The sequence below is a fragment of the Humulus lupulus genome, chromosome 6 (genome assembly GCF_963169125.1).
Source record: "Humulus lupulus chromosome 6, drHumLupu1.1, whole genome shotgun sequence".
In the NCBI taxonomy this organism is placed as follows: domain Eukaryota; kingdom Viridiplantae; phylum Streptophyta; class Magnoliopsida; order Rosales; family Cannabaceae; genus Humulus; species Humulus lupulus.
In genome coordinates, this window is record NC_084798.1 from 89,818,272 (window position 1) to 89,824,220 (window position 5,949).

Here is a 5,949-nt window from a genome sequence, read left to right on the forward strand (position 1 = left end):
GAATAGACATAGATTTCAATTTAGAATGAGAGTATCAAATTAGTTTATGTGATTGAGGGTTGTATTCATTGCTTCCTATTGTTTGAATTGACCATAGAAATATAGGGAATTCACACTAGGTCGAGTTTTCTATTTCTTAACTCGAATAGTTAACACTTTTGCATACCTATCATTTCAATGAGAAGAATTTCAGTAGTAATTGCATTAAAGCTTAATAGAGTGGATAGTAGAGAAGATTAGGATTCCTAATTGTTTTACAGTGAATTTAATCCAAGGTTTTGCTATTATTTTTTATTTTATTTAATTTTTAATTATTGTTTCTGAATATTATAGTTTCTTTTGCAGTGTCTATAAGAATCAAGAATTCTAATTGATCAAATAGAAAGAGAAATTAATTGACTGGTAATTGAGAATTCAATCCTTGAGGACGATACTTGGTTTTTACCATATTATTACAAATTGCGACTGTGTGCACTTTCATAGCTTAAAATTTCGCAACAAGTTTTTGGCGCCGTTGTCGGGGTCTGAAAAGAATTATCAATATCAGTCTGATTAATTTTTATTCTAATTTGATTTTAATTTCTCTTGTTTCTAACCTGTTTAGTTGCTTAATTTGTCTATCTCAGGTGAATTGTGTTATATGCTTAGTAGAAGAGGAGCAGACAGTCTTGTTCCTTTGAATCCTGAGATTGAAAAGTCTTGCAAGCAAAACAGAAAGAACAAGAGGGAAGCCCAGAAGTCTGTGAAGATGGCACAGAATGATGGGGATGACAGGAATGTTTTAATTCCTGGAATTGCACAAGGGGGTCAGGCTCAGAACAATGTTGAGAGGAGCCTGAGAGACTACGTACTGCCCACTCTGATGGGAGTACAAAATAGTATACGCCCACCAGCTGTAGAGGCTAACAACTTTGAGATCAAGCCAGCTATTCTACAAATGGTGCAATCCTCTGTTCAATTTAATGGGTTGCCTTCTGAAGATCCTCACACCCATTTGTCTAATTTTCTGGAGCTGTGTGGAACTTTTAAATACAATGGGGTGAGTGATGACGCTATTAAACTTAGGCTTTTCCCATTTTCTCTGAGGGATAGAGCTAAAAGTTTGTTGAACTCTTTGCAACCGAACTCTATTATTACCTGGCAAGATTTGGCTCATAAGTTTTTGTCAAAATTCTTCCCTCCTTCCAAAGCTGCTAAATTGAGGGGAGAAATCAATAATTTTTGCCAGAATGATGGAGAATCATTGTATGAAGCTTGGGAACGGTTCAAAGAACTTTTGAGAAGATGTCCTCATCATGGCATTGAACAGTGGATGTTAGTGCAGAATTTTTATAATGGTTTATGTCCTACTACTAGAACCATTATTGATGCTGCAGCGGGTGGAACTTTTATGAGCAAGAGCGCAACTGGTGCTTATGAGCTACTGGAGGACATGGCCACAAATAATCATCAGTGGTCTGAGGAAAGATCATCGGGGGTCAGAAAGGTAGTTGGGGTGCATGAGCTAGATGCAATCACTGCTCTAACAACACAAGTAGCCTCCTTGACAAAATAATTACAACAGAGCACTGTATCTGCTAATGCGATTCAAATGGCAGCTAGGTGTGAAATTTGTGGTGGTTCTCACTCTATTGATCAGTGCCCTACTAGTATTAATAATAACATTCCGATGGATCAAGCTCAGGTTCAAGCGGTGGGAAACTTTCAGAGGCCATTCAATAATCCATTCTCCAATACTTACAATCCTGGGTGGCGAAATCATCCTAATTTTTCTTGGAGGAATAATCAGGGCCAGCAACCTCAGTTTCAGGGTCAATTTCAGAATAATATGTCTCAGCCACCAATGCATCAAGCCTCTTCATCACAACAGTCTAGGCCTCAACAATCAATGAATCAAGCTCCACCTGAAAGGCCTAATGAATTGCAAGCTGCATTATTGACCCTCACCAACACTCAAACTCAGTTTATGACAGAGACTAGATCTTCTATCAGAAACCTGGAAACACAAGTAGGGTAGTTGGCTAATATGCTTAATAACAGACCGCAAGGAAATTTGCCTAGTAATATTGAAGTCAACCCTAAGGAGCAAGTTCAGGCAATTACTCTGAGAAGTGGGAAGCAAACTAAGCAGCCTAGATCTCCACAGGCAGTGGTTCAGAATGGAGAGATGGGTGAACAGTCTGATCCAGCAGAGGTTACTGAAGACCACCAGCTTTCAGAAAAGACTCTGCCAGTTGTTGATGAGCAGCCAGTTCGAGTTCCATATCCTCTGTAAGGCCCCAAACCCCAGGGACCGTCACGGTGTGCCTTGTAAACAGTGCTAAACTCGCTAACCGAGTCATTTGGCCAAAATCGTGAACTAAGTATGATTAGCGATTTAGGGATTAAAAACTTTGGTTAAGATGTAACGTTTCACTAGAACGTTTAATTTATACATTGGGATCCCAAAAATAAAGTTTCAGAGTCTATTACAGAAAACATTTACAACAGCCCATTCTAAGCGGCAAAACAGGGTTCAACCCTAGTTCCACTTTAAACCTCGGCCGTGGCGGACAAGCAGCTGCATATGTACACGTCATCACCTAAGCTCTCCGACTCAAGGATGGTCCAGCTTCCTCTTGCCTTTACCTGCACCACGTAGCACCCGTGAGCCAAAGCCCAGCAAGAAAACACAATAGAGCATGATATAATATCAACAACGATCATAATAACCATTCGGGACTATCAGTCCAAGCCAATAGGTGACAATAGCCAAAAGTCACAGTAATGAGCATCGCTCCTTCTAGCCATGTGACGATGGGGTCACCGGGGCTTAACCAATAAGTGATTCTTTCTTAAGTTTGATTAGGAGAAGTGCAAGGTGATTAGTCACCAACATAACCTTCCTCACGACTCTAGAGTCGAAACTATGGACAACGTCCCTTAGCCATGTGACAAACGGTCACCGAGGACATATACCTTGGCTGAAATCATCTGGTCTTAGACCAGGCAAGCACTTATAGTTCTCATTGACCTTCCAGTCGGTCCAGCATTAATACCCCATATGAGTCATTCAATGCCGACCTCGATTAGATCTAATCTTTATTTGGCCCGGCGTTCACAACGCACTGCCACCTCTGACCCTTGGGTCGGTAAAACACGACCAGTGCTCAGCCCGTGGTGAACTTAACTAATAAGTCAGAGCTTCACAGACGGATCTGACACCATTGTCGATTCTGACTAATAAGTCAGCGCCATACACAGGTAAGCCATGCCACCAAACATATATCACATGTCCAATATCCATAAACAAGGTATTCAGCATGCTTACTTAACAGATATTAGTACAATTAGGACTATGCATTAACACAGAGGCTCAAGCTCTGAATGATATCACACCCAATATACAAAGCATGTCCTAATCAAATGTTTCTTATGCATCATATGCAATATATTCAACAATCCAACATGCACCAATAACAGCCATGCATGTCACGTTTAATAGTCAACCAACATGCATCAAGAATAGCCATGCATGTCATACATAATAATCAACTGACATGCATAAATAATAACCACGCATGTCATACTCAGTAATCAACCAACATGCATCATAATAGCCATGCATGTCACATATACACAGGGTGCAGTTTTCTTACCTCAAAGTCGAGCTAGAATGATTTAAAGAACGAACCTTGAGAACGATAAACTTTTAGTCCTTTAGCGGTCACCTAGCCATAACCAAGTATAAGGTATCATCAATAAAAATGATCAACATAAGTTCCAAACCAATATCGAACCTCCGGGACATCAATCCCCACTTAACCGGGTACTAGGTTCAACCCCGAGGCCTATGGCTTGAATCCCCAAGCTAAAAACATGTTTTTGGTCAAAATGGCCTTAAGGGTCGCGGCCCTCCTTTGCTGCGCTGCGGCGCACCCTCAAACAGAGAGGGCTCTCCCTCTGCCAGACGCCAAGGGTCGCGGCGCACCCCTGCTGCACCGCGACGCCCAGCCCAAACCAGCAATACGGCCACACGCACCAGAAATTTAACCCTGCGTTTTCCCTTTCAAACCAGCCTCTCAAATCTACTCCAAACCTCCTCCAATCATACAATTAAACCCCCAAATAACACCCATAGCTCACCCTCATCAAATCCCAATCAAACCAACACAAAAGCTCCCTTTGATTCCCACTTTCTACATCAAAAATCATGAGCTGAAAACTAAAACGAAAACAGAGCAACACCTGAAACCAAAGTCTAAAACTCACCTTGAAACCGGTTTTGGACCTCCCTCACAAGCTGAATCAAGCCACCAACCCAGCCTTAAGTTTTCCTAGCTTGAAACCTCTCCTAGAGCTCAAGAACACCAAAGGAGAAATGAAGAAGATAATGTACGGGAAGGAATAAGCAAGTCTCTGTTTTGTTCTGTTTTAATCCACCACTTTCCACAGCCAGCAGCCTTTTAAATCATATATATCCACCCCTAAAATGACCAAATTACCCTTGTGTCATCTTAAGCCTCTAAAACCATTCTAGGGGTAAAATTGGTACTTTTTGCTTAACCCGTTAATCATAATTAACGCTTCCCAATTCCCGCTAATCTCAATATCCTCAAACACCAATAATTCATATCCCGTTACCCTAAAATCCCCGATAACGCTATAATCATTAATATCACCCCGAGACTCACCCCGAGCCCCAAGCTTAAACCCGTTATGACTAGACCGAACACTTACATCTCATGATCGTCTCATGTCGATAGCTCGAACCAATCCACCTTATAATGTGGCTATATTAATTAATCACAATCATGCACCCAAAATATACAATTACGCCCACAGTGGCCAAATTACCAAAATACCCTCACAATAATAAATTCTCCCATATGCATGCATTCACCATCATATAATAATATAATTCACGTAAATATGCATATAATCATTAAATACTATAATAAATCAATTATGGCCCTCCCGGCCTCCTAACCAAGGTTCTAAACCTTATTAGGAAATTTGGGGCATTACATCCTCAGAGGCTTAGAAAAACTACACTGGATAAACAGTTTTCTAAGTTTTTAGAGGTGTTTAAAAAGCTGCATATAAATATCCCTTGAGCAGATGCCCAGCTATGTGAAATTCATGAAGGAGATTTTTCCAAGAAAAGGAAGATGGAAGATTATGTGACGGTGGCGCTCACTGAAGTGTGCAGTGCCATTCTGCAAAGAAAGCTTCCTCAGAAACTGAGAGATCCTGCGAGTTTCACAATACCCTGCACTATTGGGAATTTTGAGAGTATGAATGCTCTATGTGATTTGGGGGCGAGCATTAATCTAATGCCGCTTTCTGTGTTCAGAAGATTGAAGCTTGGGGAAGCAAGACCTACAACAGTGACTCTTCAGTTGGCAGACAAATCAATAGCACATCCTCGGGGTATTATTGAAGATGTTTTGGTAAAAGTAGACAAGTTCATCTTCCCAGCAGATTTTATTGTACTTGATATGGAGGAGGATGCCAATGTCCCAATCATTCTTGGAAAACCATTCTTAGCCACAGGACGAGCTTTAATCGACGTACAAAAGGGGGAGTTAAGGTTGTGAGTCCAAAATGAGGAAATAAGTTTTAATGTTTTTGCAGCAACTGAAATTCCTACCTGTTGTAGAGTTGATGTGGTGAATGATTGTCAAGATTCAATTGGTAAAAAGAAGAAGACCAAAGAACGATTTCGAACAGTTCGACGTCGTATGAAAAGATTATTGTGTGGCAAGTTTGAAGGTTTCGATGACATTGGGGATAATTTCAATATTCTCAATAGTGGAAGGGAATTCTCCTTGTATGACACGATGGCTCTCAAGGATGCAAGGGGTGGACTTGACCCAAGTTAAAGGTGTAGAGAGTTCAGCGTCCGACTAAATGACGTTAACGACAGCATTTTTGGGAGGCATCCCATTCTTTTAGTTGTTTTGCTTT

The 5,949-nt window shown here is 40.8% G+C and overlaps 1 non-coding gene across 1 annotated transcript; it reads right to left on the reverse strand.

Moving 5' to 3' along the window:
* Window positions 1-1,195: 1,195 nt before the first annotated feature.
* Window positions 1,196-1,302, reverse strand: LOC133787314 (small nucleolar RNA R71). The gene has a single exon (XR_009872342.1). It is a non-coding gene; the product is annotated as a small nucleolar RNA R71 (small nucleolar RNA).
* Between the last annotated feature and the right edge of the window lie 4,647 nt (window positions 1,303-5,949).